This window comes from Sesamum indicum, linkage group LG1 (assembly GCF_026168435.1).
Source record: "Sesamum indicum cultivar Baizhima isolate 11 linkage group LG1, ASM2616843v1, whole genome shotgun sequence".
NCBI lineage: Eukaryota > Viridiplantae > Streptophyta > Magnoliopsida > Lamiales > Pedaliaceae > Sesamum > Sesamum indicum.
The window spans coordinates 11541209-11558966 of record NC_142657.1 but is presented as its reverse complement, the minus strand read 5'-3'; the positions used below and the strand labels follow the sequence as shown (position 1 = coordinate 11558966).

The 17758-nt window shown below is 35.0% G+C and overlaps 1 long non-coding RNA gene across 1 annotated transcript; it reads right to left on the bottom strand.

Annotated features, from left to right (window-relative positions):
• Nucleotides 1-6792: 6792 nt before the first annotated feature.
• On the bottom strand, nt 6793-8344 carry LOC148789459 (uncharacterized). Its single transcript, XR_016067704.1, has 5 exons — nt 7978-8344; nt 7791-7906; nt 7428-7709; nt 7250-7347; nt 6793-7171 (listed from the first exon to the last, which is right to left on the bottom strand). It is a non-coding gene; the product is annotated as an uncharacterized LOC148789459 (long non-coding RNA).
• Nucleotides 8345-17758: the final 9414 nt, after the last annotated feature.

Here is a 17758-nt window from a genome sequence, read left to right as displayed (position 1 = left end):
TAATTGAAAACTTCTACATAATCAATTATGTTACATAATCAATTATGTTATGTTACCACTAGTTATCGAACTAAATAAACAATTACGAACTTGCAAGTTCAATTGGCTAGGCAAATATTCTTGACAATAAATTAGATTATTTGTAATAAAGGCATATAGAACAACACAAATATCAATATGAATAAAAGTAGAAAGCTTAAATTAGATCTCACAACTCGTTGGATTTAAGCATTCACCAAGTCTTCAACCGAAATGGGAGAACTAGCTAGATATGCTCATGGAAGAATGCATGAAAAGCAAAGTAAGAAAATATCATAAAAACGTAGAGATCTCAAGAGTTAAAAAGCTTCCTCTTAAAGTGAATTACATCACATATATATAATAACTAGATACCTAATTCTACTAGGATTAAAAGTAGATTCTTAACTGAACTAAAAGACTTATGAAAATAAAATTATAATCCTAGTTAACCTCCTCATTCATCAAAAGGTAGTCCAAACAACTCCAAATCTTGCCAAAAATAGAGTTTGAGTCTTGTCCGAATTTTCATTTTGGTGCTTTTCTTCATTTTCCATTTCATTTGTCCTAATGTTACGAAATAATATTTAATTAGGAGCATTCTGGTCACAAAATAGGTCAAAATATCATACGAAATAAGCACAAAATGTGATCCTATCAATTTCTTTGGATCTTTAGGTATAAGTTCAACATTCATTAATTCTTTGTTCGATTGAACCTTCGGGGAAGACCCCTCGTTCTCTGTATCTTCTGGCTTCTACAATCCTTTCTCTTGTTTGCTACGGGCACCTCCTTAGATACTTCATCCTTATTTCTTTGTTCCCCTTTACGCACAACCTCCATGTAACACTTGCTAGATTGGAGGGGGTCCCCCTGTACTTCTCCTACGCCTCCAGGCGTAGGGAACTTGATTTTCATGTGATAACTAGATATATGGCTTGAAAATCATTGAGGGTGGGCCTTCCCAAGATGACTTTATATTCTGAGGGGGTATCCACTACTAAAAATTTCAATAAGCAAGTTTTACAAGAAGTTCCAGTACCCAGCGTCAATGGAAGTGAGACCATGCCACGAAGGTGGACTACCTCCCCCACGAATCCGTACAAAGAGGTCTGAACTTTCTCTAGGGGGTGTCTCCTACTTGCATCTGATCACATGCTTCTCCAAACAATAAGTCCACAGAGCTCCTGAATCTATGAAGATGCGTCCCACATAATAGTTGGCTAATATTGTAATGACTAGAGCATCATTGTGAAGCTTTTAGGACTCGATCTTTCTGCTCTCCCAAACTGAATGAAAGGGGCATCCTCATCACCCCAACATCCCATATCTCTTTTATGGTTATACTATGTGCCTCTCTGACTTCAGCTTTCCTGGCATGATGAGAGTCACCTCCACCTGGGCCTCCTGTAATCATTCAATGAACCCTTTACGAGGAGGGTCACTAGTGTCAGCCTTGCCTCCAAATGGACTTTTATGCTCTTATCATGAGGGAGCTTCAGGGCTGAAAACTTTCATTTCTTTCCCTTTATCAGTCTCTTGCTTTCTATATGGCCTCGTCCCTCGAGCTTTTTCCCAACAAATGTATTCTTGCAGTTATCCGTTCTGGATAAATATTTCAATCTCATTTTTCAGATGTTGGCATTCTTCAGTGCTATGACGTAGTCAATATGGAAAAAACAGAATCTATCCGACTTGGGACGTTGAGGGCTTTCTCTCCATGACTTAAGACGAGTTAGTAGACCATTTCCTTCAACTGCCATAAGGGCCTGAGTTATGGGTATTGTTAAAGGAGTGTATACTGCATTAATCCTCTGGAAAGGTGGTTTCTTATCCAAAAATTAGTTTGAGGCTTCTTGGAGGAGACCTCCTCGCACTTCATTCCTTGTTTTCTCCACGATTTTTCTTTTTAGCAACTTGAGTGTCCTCCATTTCACAAGTTAACAGAGCGTCGAACTCAAAAGCAGGCTTTTTGGCTAGAGACTTGAAGAAGTTCCATCCAAGAGTCCTTGGGAGAAGGCCATAGCCTTCACTTCTTGCGTGGTAGAGGCCAGTCTAACGCGGCAGCATTAAAACTCTGTAAGTACTTCTTCAACGTCTTTTTGACGTACGGTGAAAAGACTGAGTTCTGCCTTTTGGAGCTTATGACTACTGGCGAACTGGTGCAAAAAGAGGAATCGAAGTTCTTGAAAACTTTCTATCGCTCCCACGGGCAATTAGTTGAACTACAGTTGTGCGGCCCTGGAAGAGGTGGTAACAAAGACGCAGCATTTGATCCCATCTGTGTATCTATGTAAGAGAGTTGCATTATCAAAACGTGAGAGATGTTCTTGAGGATCAGTCATCCCATCATATTCAGTGATGGCGAGAGTACAACAATTTGTCAGAAGTTCATCTGCCATCACTACTTGAGTGAAGATGATACCTTAGGTCATCTTCTAGGGCTCCCGCAATATAATGTTGAACATCTAGGAAACCTTTTTGGAAGCACTCCAGAGTGCCAGCCAGTGTTGCGGGACCTCCTGTGCGACTTCTAGAAGGGGTCCCTGTTCTCCAATCAATTGGGTTCTGAGCACGGCGGTATCTCCCTCTACCAAGCCTCCTTGTATTCCTTCTTCAACGATAATAGCTTCCCTTATAGGAGCCTAGCGAGCATGCATAAGCAGTGTCATCTATTCCCGAATTGTAGCGGCAACCACTTGTTGGATAGCACCCAACAGAGCTGGGGAGATTTCTCCTGAGGTGGTCTTCGAGGAGGTACTTCGCCTTGGGAGATCAACCGTGGGGTCCACCATTCTAAAGGGTGGTCTGGGCGCGAGAAGAATTGGAGTTGATTCTCCGTCAATTGGAGCTAGGGAGGATCCTGGGATAACCTGTGGAAGCTGGTTGTTGCCAGAGGTTTCTGCGGCCTTTTGCTTATTTGCAGTGTTGCTAGGGGTTTCCATGATTACTCACGTCTTTAACTCAAAGATTTTCCATAGACGGCGCTACTTGATGCGTGCGATTTTAGCACGGATCCAACGAACTCAAGCTTCAAGCAATGGACTTAAATCCGACAAAGAATTTGAAAGAAAATGACCTGCAAAACAAAACGTTAGCACTCTGACGCCCAAGTTAGTATTGGATTTAAGAACTGGTAAATTTAAATGATGAGACGTAATGAGAAAATGAAGCGTAATGATGGAAAATAGGAGAAAGAGTCGTATTCTATAGTGCAGAAAAATGCAGCATACTGATAGCCAGACTTCAGTTGTTGAAGGTATCCCCCCACCTGGGGATAAAGTAGCATTTATAGAGAAGTGTCCTCCTTCATTAAGGAACAAAACATGCTTCCTAACTTGCAATTAGAATCGTTGTTCGGATGAGATTATAGTCCTTGGTTGAGGAGGGTTCCTGGTCCGCAAGGAGTCTGGCTGACTCAACAGTCCGAGCTCTTGAGAAAACTTCCCTCAACACATGTACTCCATGCTGGATGAAGGGTACACACGGAGGGTCCAGGTATATACCATGTGTGCTTTAAAGAGGGGTGTGGACACAGATGGTGGTCCTATTATCTAGTGATTGGGCAACAAAATTAAGATGTGTTGAATTGGCTTAATCCTTCTTGGTTGTTGTATTCACTTATTAGGGGTCCTTGACCTTTTTACTTGTTCTTAGGCCAAATCTTCTTGGGCCATACTCATCACAGCTCATAGTACTTATATAACAAATCAAGAATCTTTTAGAAAATTCAAAATTATATACACTATTAATAAATATATTATTTAGATCTATACAATATTCAATAATTTACTGGTACCTACAATTGTTTTTAAGATTTATTTTTAAGTTATTCTCATGATTCTCTTATCAATTAATATTTTATTCTTTTCCCAGATATTATTGCTTAATATTTTATTCTTTTTCTAGATATTCTTTTGAAATTATAATACTAAAATTGCACTCTTTTTATGTTGCACATGAAAGGCACGTGTCAATTTCAATAAAAAACTTGTAGTACACTACAAAAAATATAATATTTAAATTGTTAGTTAATAATAATTAGTCGTAGCAAATAATTATTTATTATAGCCGCGCAATGGTTGTTGGTTGTGATTTTTTCGAGAATGGCTAAAATATTCGCCATGGTTATTGTGGCATATAATATTTTCGTGGTGAATTAATTTTTTGCATCAATTTTATTTAATTACTGTTAATAATAGTTATTTATCATGATTTATAGCCATAACCATTAATATTACAGTCAATAGTAATTTTTTTCTAATGATATAGACATCTATACTATTATAAAAGAAATTTTTTTATCGTAGCAACTTTTAAATACTTAAATTCACTGTTTAATTAATTTCTTTTCTTAAAAAATAATTAAAACAATAATTTCAACATTTTTTTAGTAATATCACAATTACAACTCCTTTCCCCTTTAAAACCCACTACCCTAAGTTTATTTTCCTCGAAATTTTCCTTCTTTCTCATTTTCCTCTTTATATATATATATATATATATATATATATATATATTTTCTTTATCTCACATCACAATTATTTTTTGCAACACTTAAATTGGCTGGGCTTGATCACTTTGCCTGATGGGCCCAAGAAGAGGAAGCAACAATTCTCACTCCAAGCAGCCATCCCACTTACAAGCAACTTCTTAATACGGACTAGCAACCCAAACACATTCGATGATAAGTATGTATAATTTAAAATTTTATTACATTTATCTAATTAAATAAATAAATAAAATGAATAATTAATCAAAACTAACAAAATAAGTTTAACTTGTGTTAAGTAAAAAAAATAGTCATTAAAGTAAATGATTAGAAAATAATTATTTATGGAAAAAACAAGTACGACTAAAGGTATTTTACGCGATTCACTTGTTATGATAGTAACTATATATAGGGGTATCGTTTTAATAATCTAAAGTAATTCGGACAAAAAAGATTTCGCTGGAGTTTATCCTCTACAAGTGGACCCCAACAATGATTACCCTCATTGATCTGGTGTAATCCGGATAAAAATGACACAGTCGCAATGTGACCAAAATACTTTTATCAGTCGGGGATATATGAAGTGCTTTTAGTTTCTCCAGATTTAATTACTCTTTAATCTTTAATTTTTTTTAACATTATCAAATAAGACTATAATATTTAACAGAATGAATAATATATTTTCAACCAATTTACGCCATAAACCTAAAGAATTATGCAATTTTTTGTATACTAAAATATTTTAAATTTGTTAGCAAAGTCTACTCATAGGCAACGAAGAGAGTCATTTGGCTAAATTTATTTAAATTTTTTTATAAATTTATATATTTTAGAATATGTTTTCAGAACTTATAAAATGCCAAATTCTTATTTTAAAAATAAGTTATTGTGGTGTTTGTACAAAATGAGATGATTGAGCTCATAAAATGTCGAAAATGACAAAAAAGATATTATTACCATTTGTGCAATTCTAGGGCTATTCCTATCAAGGAAAAGTGAAATTTTAATCCTCTAATTTAAAAGATGGTATTTTTTTATCATGTATGATTTGATTTGATAATTCAGTCCTGTAATTTTATAATTTTGGTAAATTTAATCCTTTTTCGACTAATTTGATCAAAAAATTGTATGTGACTTGCACATTACCTAATTAAATTGTAATTTTTAATCCTGTAAATTAATTTGTACAGGACCAGAAATGTCAATCTCTAAGTACAAGACTAAAAATACCAACACTCCCTAAATTACAGGACTAGAATTGTAATTTAATTGAGTCATGTGCAAGCCACGTGCGCTTTTTTGGCTAATTTAATAAGAAAATGATGAAAATTACCAATATTTTGAAATTACAAGATTAAATTACTAAAACCAATTCATGTAGAACATAAAATGTCACCCTTTATAAATTGTAAATCTCAAATTTTTTCCTACCCTTTGTGATTTTCTGTGTCATACGATCATATCAGTTTAAATAAAGTAAACGACAAAATATTGTTCCTACGCATTTAAAAATATGTCATGATCTAGCAAAAGATTTCTATATACTTTGCCGCCTTGTGACCTTGAATTTCAAATGATTTGGCTAAGATCTAATGCCCTTTAAGTGGATCCCTATTGGCCTTATGAACGGCCTATAGAGGTCGCTACAATGATAGTCTAATTGTAGAAAATGTATTTGGATCTGTTTTTGAAACGATAAAATTAAATTCAATTTATTTATTATTGGAATGGCTTTTGTAACGCTGTTAAGTATGGTTTGTGCTTGAATGTTGAATTGATTGTTAGAATGTGTTTTGTTGTAATAGTTGTTGTAACAAGCTTTGATTTCTCTTTGCAACAGTTTTTGTAACGGCTTTTGTAACTTTGTGTATGTATGTTGGTTTTAGTTTTGCTTCTGCATTTGTTACTGTTATTTTATGTTGCGTTAATAACGGTATTGTGGACGGCATTTTTTCAAAACTAATAATCGTCTTTTATGTGGTGTAACGACTTTGTGATTCTACGACAACAACTCTTATTCCCAAAGTCGTTATAAAAGCAATGACAATTTTTTTTATAATATTTAATTGTATATAATCTATTTTAATATTTATTTTGTAAAAATAAATTATTAAATTTTTTATTATATCTAGGTAGTTTTAATTTCTTAAATATGCAATATTATATAAAAATATATATAATATACCAAGAAAATAAAAATAATTTAATTACAAAAATAAAAGTATTGTTTAAAACTGTATTTATACAAATAAATAAATCATAATCTAAATTTAAATCCACACCCCCTTCGACGGTAGGTTCGTTGTCATCATCGTCGGGTACCGGAGGATCATTTGGAGGCTAGATACTAGAGGATCGGACCAAGTGGGATCCATCCATCATACCCACTCCTCGAGCCTTGCTACCCGATCATCAAGGTCGGGGTGGGGCGATTGTGGTGGAGAGGCGATGGAGCACTGGACCCGCTGGGTTGTGATGGTCCAACAATAATATGGTGGGCCTTGGAGCCGAGACCGAATACTCGGTCCTTATTTCGGCCCCCCATTGCTTACAACCACACATGTTGTTCATTCGAGGCCACTAAGCCTTAAGAGGACAATGGAGTTCTTTATTACTGTTTTGTTAGTTCTAGCGTTCCTCCATCATCTTCAGGAATAGCTCCTGAAAACAGATTAAATGATTAGATTTTAAAAGAAAAATAAATTCCAAAATTAAATCATTGTTTATACTTATCGCGACCTCCGCTCCCCTCGGGCGCTCCATTAGTCGTCCTCCTTCTTTTTATAGCACTTTTTGAACACTTCCATCTGTTTGACGGGACGTCCGAGTTGTGTCTTCTGTTCAAAAATCATTTAAAGAAATAATTAGAAATTTAAAAAAATTAAATTAAATTAACACTATAGGTTAAGATATTTACCATCTTATGCTTGTCGGCCACAATGGAGGATGACCCCTCGCGGTAGACGGTAGCAACTACTTCTGGGTTGGCTACCCAATTGACCTTATTCTTCGTCGACTGTGCTTGGAATTTTGGGTTTCCTTATTTTTCCAGAAACTGGCGCCAGATCTCCTCGGCTAGCCACAGCGGTCGGGCCAATTAATTTCGGGCGTCGGCAAATCGCTTCCGTAGGAACTTACCCGCCTGCGACTTGACGATCTTGAATATCGACTCGTTGTCGCAGTCCCACTAGTTAGATAGCTGCAAATTTTACATATTAAAAAATATATAAATATTAGATAAAAAATTTAAGTATTACTTAAAATTAAATATTATTCTCACTTTTAATTGTTAAACCAGAATAATTGGTGCTCCTGTGGAATCTGTGATATGTTCCTCCAGGATGCGGATAATGTTCATTGGTTGTAGCGTGGACAATGTGAAAATCTCGGTTGGACCTGAAAAATAATTAAATAATAAAAAAATTAATGAAAATTTTATAATAAAATTAATAAATTTACGTACGTACCTCGCATTCCTTAGACTGATATAATGTCTATGGGATGCTGGTGACAGTGGTGGCACTAGTGGGGGTGGTGCATCCCACGGCTGGCCAAGGTATACTGCTGGACCCCGCCGCATCTGATCCAACTGTAGGGAATCTGTAGGAATCAGTGTCCGTTGGGACGCAGGCTCCGGTGCTAGGGGTGCATCCGCGGGAATACTGTGAGGGCTCGCGCCGCGTGCACGACCACGACCTTGTTCCAAAGGAGGCGGAGCACCGATAGTCATGGATCTACCATGTATAAAAAATATTAAAATAGTCACCGATTATCAAAATTACCTACAACTTGCATTAAATTTTAAAGTCCAAAAAATATTGCTAAAAATATAAATTTTAGAGTGCAAAAATTTTAAATTTTAATAACAATTACATTAAGGTCCAACTTTTTTCTAAAAATTTTAATTAAGGTCTAATTTTTTTCTAAAATTACATTAAGATCCAATTTTTTTTTCCCTAAAATGCATAACGTTCCTAAAAATTCCATTAAGGTTCAAATTTTGTCTAAAATTAAATTAAGGTCTTATTTTTTTCTAAAAATTGCATTAAGGCACAATTTTTTCTTAAAATTACATTAAGGTCCATTTTTTCTAATACTTGCATAACTTATAGAAATTTAGAATTGCAGAAATTACATAACATAATTTTTATTACAGAATTTTTTTTAAATTACCAAAAAATTTATAGAGAATTTAAAAGAATAACAGAAAAATATAAAAAAATAACAGAAAATGATTAAAAAATTTTAAAATTATAGAAAAATTTTAAATATTTTCAAAATTACAAAAGAATATTAGAATTTTCTAAAATTACATAAATTTATTAAAATTATAAACAATTATGAAAAGATTTTAAAATTACAGAAAATATGAAAAAAAATTTAAAAATCACAGAAATATTTTAAGAATTTCAGAAAAATAACAAAAAAATTAAAATTACCAAAGTTTTTTTTTAAATTTTAAATTTTCAAAAATGTGTAAAAAGATTATAAAATTAGAAAAGAATTATAAAAATTACATAAAATTTTTAAATTTGATACATTTGAAAAATTCCATAGAAATAAAAATTACATAAAATTTTAAAAAAAAATAATAGGATAAAGTACTTATCTGGCTGGTGGTGGTTGGTGGGGCGGTGGTGGGGCTGGTCATGAGGGTGGGGGCAAGGGAGGGAGAAAAAGAGAGCGAGAAAGAGAGAGAAAAAAAAGAGACAGAAAGAGAGAGAGTGGTGGCGGCAGTGGGGTAGGTGGGGATGTTGGGGGGGGGGGGGTGACACGCGAGAGAAAGAGAAGGAGAGAGGGAGAAATGGGGGAACGGTCATGGTTGTTACAAATATCAGTACAAATGGTATTACAATAATTGAGTGGTTGTGCCTAAGGAAATTATAATAACAGAGTTGTGTATAACGCCGTTACAAACAGAGTTACAACATATGATATTTGTATTACCATAAACGCCATCGTATTGGAAAGCACATAAAGGGCCATATAAAGTGGATTCAAAAATGATAAAATAATGTCATTTTGCTCCTCCGCATTCTAAAAGCCATTAAAAATGGTATTCCAAATAATTAATTATTTTTTATTAAAATATACAAAAAAAATTCGTACTGAACAATTTAATGTTGTAGAAAAGTATCTATTACATAGAATAATATAACTGAAATATATATAAAAAATTATAGTTGACATTGATACATTCTTGCATTATGCAATAAATTTGTATATTCATAAATGTTAGTATTATATTAATGTAACTGTCATCTTACATTGTTGAATTTCATGGATTATTCAGGCTATCAAAATTCAGATCAGCCGTCAGATATGATCATACTTATAAAAGAATACATATGCCAAAGTTCTAGCCTTATTGAGTGTACGGATGTCAAGATATCGTACCCAAAATATAAATATAATCATTCAAGATGGTGTATTATTGAATCAGGCCATGTGATTTTAAATCATACCGTATTATATGATTTAATGGACACATTTTTCTACATAATTAAATTTGGTATGAATCGGATGCTCGGATTTTAAGATATCATAATTGCAAACATGAATTTTTGAAATAAATCAAGGGTTGTAACAACTTTTTAAACAATTTAAATATTTTGTTATTGTACTGATTTTTGGATCAGCTTTTATAATGGCTAATCAAATGAAACGTTCCCCCCAATATTTTTTATTTTGCCGCCATTAATATTAGCTGGATCGGCCTTTATAACGGCCTATCAAGAAAAAAAAAATTATTTCCCTCTATTTTTCCTGTTGACGCCAAAAGTTTTCCGCCATTATTAGGAATGACTATTCTAACTGTTTGTTTAATATTTAGCCATTCCAAATATTATTTTTTAATAAATTATTGCAAATTTGATAATTTTCATTACAAAATAGTAGATTATGAAAAAATCACGGGAGAGGGTGAATGAGTCATTAAAAAAAATTATTTATAAAATATTACAAATTTGAAATATTCAATTATAGAACACTAGATTATGAAGCCTCATATTCATCAGTCTTGTAGTCCTTGAAGCTATTTTCATCATCCTTGTCTTTTTCATTATCAATTTGACCATGTTGCATCCTTGATGTACCTGCACTCTGTTGGTGTGCAACTGAAAGATTAACAACGATTTGTATACCAACAGGATCATGGAGATTGTACATCTGATTGCCTGTAGCAACTTCAGGGACTGGTATGACTTCCTCCTGTTGATATGCGATATCAGTCTATCGAGACTCATCAACAACTCTTCGAGCCTTGGTTTTGCAAACAACCATCTAATTCGTTTTGTCTCGCTTCATACTTGGGTACTCAATGTAGTACACTTGTACTGCTTATTGTGCTAGTATGAATGATTCACCATTTTGGTACACCTTTTTGAAGTTTACATCATCGAGATGATAACGAGGGTGTATCTTCATGCCTCCTACTGGGTCGACCTAACAACATTTGAACAGAATAATGTGTAGGTTCAGAATAAGTGGGTATGTCAATTGAATTATCTTTTCGATTATCACATAGAAGTCATTATCCTCGTTTGTATATGGTGAACTTTTCACACACACCCCATAATTCATAGTTGGCTTGACGACATTGTGGTGTTTCGTGTGGAAATTGTAACCATTCACAAAGTAGGAAAGGAACGTCGTCACCTCTGCACTAGGACCCCAATAATGACACTTTAGGAGCTCGTTGTCCGTGTAGTTCAACTCGGGATAAACCAGTACGTTCATATATTATGCAATTTTGTATGTAGCACAACATATAGTTTCAATTATTTAAAAAATACATAAATTTACCCATTATTTGAATCAATACTTGAAATCAGTCGATACAAGTCGATCAATAATCGGGTCGAATGGTGGTGTTGGTACAATTTACAAGAATGATCTGTGTGGAAATTTATTTAAATTATATATATATATATACACTTAACATGTATATTAAAATTGCAAAGTTGGGAAATATCCACTTACTCATAATATGGCGTAACTACTTTACAATTGCACAATATATATGTCTCGATTATGTGGCGTTCTGATCCACTGAGCCATCTTTGCTTTGAGGCACCACTAGCACGGCTACTGTTGGATTCCGTCTTTGTTGCTCACGAGATCATCGCTTCTACAAGGCATGCTTCGGTTGGATAGAAGGTCTGACTCAAAGTAGTGTGATGAGAATAAATCGATTTTTTCGACAATGTATGCCTCGATAATAGATGCCTCGACATGTGTTTTGTTCTTCACATTTTTCTTCAAGTCATGTAAGAACTTTACAATGAGGTACATCCACCTGTATTGCACTGCCCCCCTACACGACCCTCATATGGCAGGTGAATAATGAGGTGCTATTGAGTCGGAAAAAAATTGGGAAAAATATCTTCTCAAGGCTGTACATGATGACGGAAACACTGTGTTCCAACTCATGCAGCTTGGTGATCAAGTGTGGTCGAGCATATGCTTTGGAATAATAGACTCACATCCGTTAATGCACTTTATACATGCTCGGGAAGCATCTCATGAAAGGCAACCGAGATCAATTTATGCATGAGTATATGGCATTCGTGGCTCTTCATGCCATGCATCCTCAACTCCGTCATGTTGATGCAGCGGGCAATGTTAGACACATAGCGCATCGAGAAACTTAAGACCACAAATCCATTCACATATTCTCCTCTTCTGCTCATTGGTCAGGGTATAGACCGTTTTAGGTACAGCGTTCGATCTACGTTCATCCAACTCAAGCTCTAGTTGATTATAGATGATCTTCGAGTCATTCCATACATTCAAATTATCTTTCGTCTTTCTCTTTATATCCATCACAGTGTTGAATATATTGATAAATATATTTTTCTTAATATGCATGACATCAAGGTTGCGTCGAATCAGATGCGTTGCCCAGTATGGAAAGTTGCAAAAGATGTTTTTCTTTATGCACTTGTGGTTGCTATCATAGCCGGAAAGGAGTGTCATCGACATTTCAACTGCAGGACCGATGTCTGCAACCAATTGCGGATATGCTCTCCTGTCAGCCTTAGACGTGCAACCTTATACTCCACACAATTCTTTGTGAAGGCTTTCTTGTTCCTTCAGTAGGAATGGTCCTTAGGGAGAAACTGTTTATGACGGTCAAAGTAGCACGTCTTTCTACCATGCTACAGATAGAATGCTCGTGTATCATCCATACAAACTGGACACCCATAATATTGGCGGTACTCCACCCAAACACCATCCCATAGGTGGGTAGGTCATTCATAGTCCACATCAACGTTGCCTGCATAATGAATGTCTTGTCCGTGGCATTGACGTATGTTTGAACACCCACATGCCACAACTACAATAACTTTTTGATAAAAGGTTTCAAGTACAGATCGATCAGACGCTTCGAATTAGAAGGACTAGGGATCACCGTCGTAAGAAACATGTACTCAGAACTCATGCACATACATGGGGGTAGATTGTACGATGTAATGATAATAGACCAACATGAATAAGTACGATCGTACTACTCGTACGACGCAAAACCATTTGTGCGAAGACCCAACCAAACATTACACTGCTTTTCAGAAGGATGACATATTGAACCCTCCTCCGTCTGATGTGTGGCATGCCACGTCATGTGCTCCGCAGTTGCTCTCGGAGCATACAACCTCTGTAGACAGGGATTAAGTAGCAGGTACCTAAGAATGCATAAGGGGACTTCTTGCGGTTGGGGTCTCACTCCCACGTCGGCTTGTACCTAGCGTCTCCATAAAACTTGCAGTATTCCAAATCGACCTCATCCTTCCAGTGCAGCATGCAGTCATTCTTACACACATCAATCTTCTCAACGGGTAAATCTAAATCCTTTATCAACTTCTTCGTACTGTAGTAATCTCCCAACAGGGTGTGATTGGGGGGGGGGGCAATATTTTATTAGCCTATTGGAATATTCAATCATATGATCACTCAGAAATATGTCGTCCACCTTGATATTCACCAACTCAACAATATGCCAATTGAGATTAGGTGCAACTGTCCCACAATGCCTGGTCGACAGCATGCAATACATTGTAAAAACGGTCTGCCAGCCATGACACATAATCATAAGAGCCACCGCCATAATAATATGAACTAGGACCGACATCAGTAGGGCAAGACCTCGTACCATCATCAAGCACACCATCGTGAGAAGAAGAAAAATAACTCCGCTCGGCTGCATAAAAAACCATCATCTGCGCCCAATTCATATGTTGTTCATCAACCCAATGTGAATAATTACCCTCCTCATGAGCAGTTGGGGTTTGCTCCTTCGACACTAGACGAGCAGTCACAACATCAAAGTACTCCTGCACCCTCTTCTTGCCATGCGAAATCCAATTATAATATTCTAGCATAAACCCTAGCATAAGTGATAACTGACATCTTCAGGTGTTATGAACTTTGTGTCTTTGCACTTCCAGTAAGGACACCTAATTTTGTCTCCATCCATATGTCCATGCCGAAACTTGACCCATCCTATGAAAGTTTTAACCCCATTTTCAAACTTTCGTGTAAGACCTGCCTTCTTGGAAGGTTCTTATCATACATTGATATTCTCAGTTATCGTAACATGATGGTATATATCACTGAATAATCACACGTATATATATATATATATAATTATATAATTCAATCTATAAATTTATAAATATTACATTACAATAATAAGAATACATAATAACATATTATAAGATCAAAAAATCATAAAAGTAAAACAAGTAAACTACAAATAATTTAATTAACAGAAAATGCTTAAATTAGTCGTTGTTACCTGGTCAGCCAACTTAAGAGATCAACAGTTGACGGTCCAAAAAATTAAGTAATCTACCTGATCAAGTGTATATACACGAAAATCTGAGAGATATTGAGAGTGTGGGTGGTTAATAAGCAATTCTACAATAAATAAAATGAAATGAAAACAACTTGCAACACACATATATATAAGTTATTTTCTACCTGCCATTGTAATAGCTTATGGGACGAAAAAATATTGCCGTTGAAATATAGCCTTTAGAAAATATAACCGTTATAATATCTGCATTTGGAATGACTTTTAATACACGTGTGTAAATTCAATCGTCCATATTCCCACGGTTTTTCTAACAACCAACCAACATAGCATTTCGCCCAATTTTTTTTTATGGCTATTGTAACGGCTTCACATTCTTTTTAATAGTCGTTCCAAAGTTACCTAACTTACCAAAGACCATATGAAAATAGTAAGGACTGAAAATAATTATCGGGTTTTGTAATGGTATTCTTATTTCAAAACTTTGTACCAGCCTTTCATGCATTATTTGTAACTACTGACATTATAAGAAATGTAGGGTGTCCCTAATTTAAAAAAAATCACAAAAACCATTATAAATTGTAACGACCTATATGCTGTAATGGCGTTTGTAATATGTATGTATTGTCACAACCGTTTAAATGGCTTTGACTGTTACAACTTCATGAAATTAATATTATCTCTAACATGACATCAACATAACTTATCCTTTACAATATTGTACCAAAAATTATAGGTATCGTAATGGTCTTGTGGTCGTTACAGATCCGTATTCTTTTATAGTGAACTTTGAACTATGTTAGCAGTTCTCTCTCATCCAATTGTCCGGAATAAATGCCGATTCACAAGTTGAATAGGTTCGATACAAACTTATTAGCTACCTAGTCCATAAAATTTAGTTATTAATAAAGTAATATAAAACCCTCCTACTCTATATATCCTGCATGTCAAAGAGAAGGTAATCGAACAACTTATAAGCTTAAAGGCATGTTTGTCTAGCGAAACACCATTTCAAACAAAATTATAAAACTCACACCATAAAATACCAATTATAAGTACATTGTATAAAAAAACATGTAATTTTAAATTTACTCTTTAGATTGTACTACTAAAAAATGCAAATTATTGTACCAAACAAAAGGCAAGGGAAATCCGACAATCATTTATTACAATGTTAACAAACAAAAATTGAAGAAGTCAAAATCAGTGTTAAATTGGTCAATGTGTCTTTAGTCTAAAGTCTTTGTCAAACGCCTGATGCAATCTAACTCATATCTCTGTGGGTCCTAATCTAAACCCTAATTCCCTTGCTTTATTAACATTTAAATTAAACAATTCGAGAAACACATTCGGGGGAGTCAATCGATCAAGACCGTTGGTCTAAGCCCCTGCTGCTACATCAGCGTGTTTGAGCAGCAGTCGAGGTGGATTCTTTCTCCCCAAGCACATTGTTGTTTCATGCGACACAAAGCACGTGACCACCACATTCGGACACTACCCGTTGGATTTATCCGTGTAGGCACGAGATGCTCATTTGCACACTAACCATAAACAAAAAGATAAACTCGCTCATAAAAGTGGTGAGATCTAGTACTTGCTTTAAAACTGTTCCCTGTTGTACGCTCAGGACAATTGTATGATCTTCATAGGTTACAAGCAGTTTGACTTAGAAGTACAACAAGGTGAAGCGTTTGAGGCAGGAAGTGCAGGGTATCTAAACACACAGGATGGTAACCCACCTCAAGAGGGTTAATTATTTTTTATTAATAAAAAATAAATAAATTATATTAATATAATTAACCTAATATTAATATTACGAGTCGCATTTTGAAAACACGACACGAATTAAAATATTATATTTTTTTAAAAAAATCATGATGTCGTGATTTCACCAAGTCGTGGTTTCTAACCACGACTTGGTTATTTTTTATTTTTAATTTATTTAATTATTTTTTATAAATTAATTATATAAAATTAATTTTTAACAACATATTAAAGTCCAAAAAATCATAATGTTAAAATTGTATTAATTTAAAAAATTACAATTAAGTATACAAATGTAATAGTGTATATTTTTTTGTACAATTGTAGAAAATACAAAGAACTATACAATTATTTATGGGCTTGGTGCGGAACGACTATTTATGGGCCAAGTCCAAACGGACAACAATCGCTGGCTCCCAGCAGCACCATATGGTGCTATTTGAAATTGTGAGCACACGTTCATCCAAACAATACGAGCCACTGTCCGGGTGATAAGAGACATATTGGATGAGATGCGAGCGGATCAGGTAACTTATATTTAATATTATTCGTACATTTATACCGTGAATTAAATGCGCATTAATTTACATCTTTTTATTTCTTATAGTTCATCTCACAGTTGTATGACATAGACTTGGATGTCATTATGATTTACGCTGCTTATTTGACCCCTAGTTGTGGAGATCATCATGTTCAATTGGTATTCTACGTAATAGTTGAGATCCATATTCCGAACGGGTTCTTCGCCAATTCGGGATGATGCAAAATATTCTAAAAGCGACGGATACTCAGGATATGAGCCTCCATCAGATCTCGAGAAAAAATCATACGGGCACAGATTGGCACCTACAACACATACAATACATCACTAGATGACAAAGACGATATGCCACGATTGTATAGAGGCCACCTATTTTCAATAGAAGAGAAACAGAACGAGGTTATTGGAAATGGTACTACAACATAACACGAAATTTTGTTTGGTAATCTACTGAAAGACATGTGAAAAGCTAGTAGCAACCTGGAGAAGCACCTATCTTGCAAGTTGTGGTACGTTGTTATATAATATCACATACTTTATTTTACAACACAAGACTCATTACTTTTCTACAATCTTCAGGCGAGGTGAATGCCTTTGAGGCTTTGTGTCAATTTAGACCACTAAATATTGAAGAATATAATCAATTGGTGGATAGAAACGAACACGGGTTACATATTATCAAGTAAGCCATAACCCATCAGCCACAACAAATTGCTTCTCCATCCAATGATACTCTCACAACATCCCATATGCAAAGAAGAATATCTAGCCGAATATCTACTAGTTCAGTCGAACGTCATGATGTTGGGGTGGATATAACTGGCCCTTCTACAGTATATACAACTGAGGATTATTACATGCCCCAACCGCCTCAAGATTACTACATGCCTCAACCGCCTTAAGATGATTGGTTTCAATTGGCCTATATATGTCAAACCAAACACAAAATTATTCTTCACAAGTACATCTTGACCTTGGTCTTGGTATTAATCAACCATATGCACTAGGGTACAATATTTCATCAATTTCATTTCCATCATTTAGTGCATATCGTGATAATATGGAGTTTAGTTTTGCAACAATATCAAGTCGGTTCAGTGGTGATGATAATGAGGCGCAAAATGAGCTA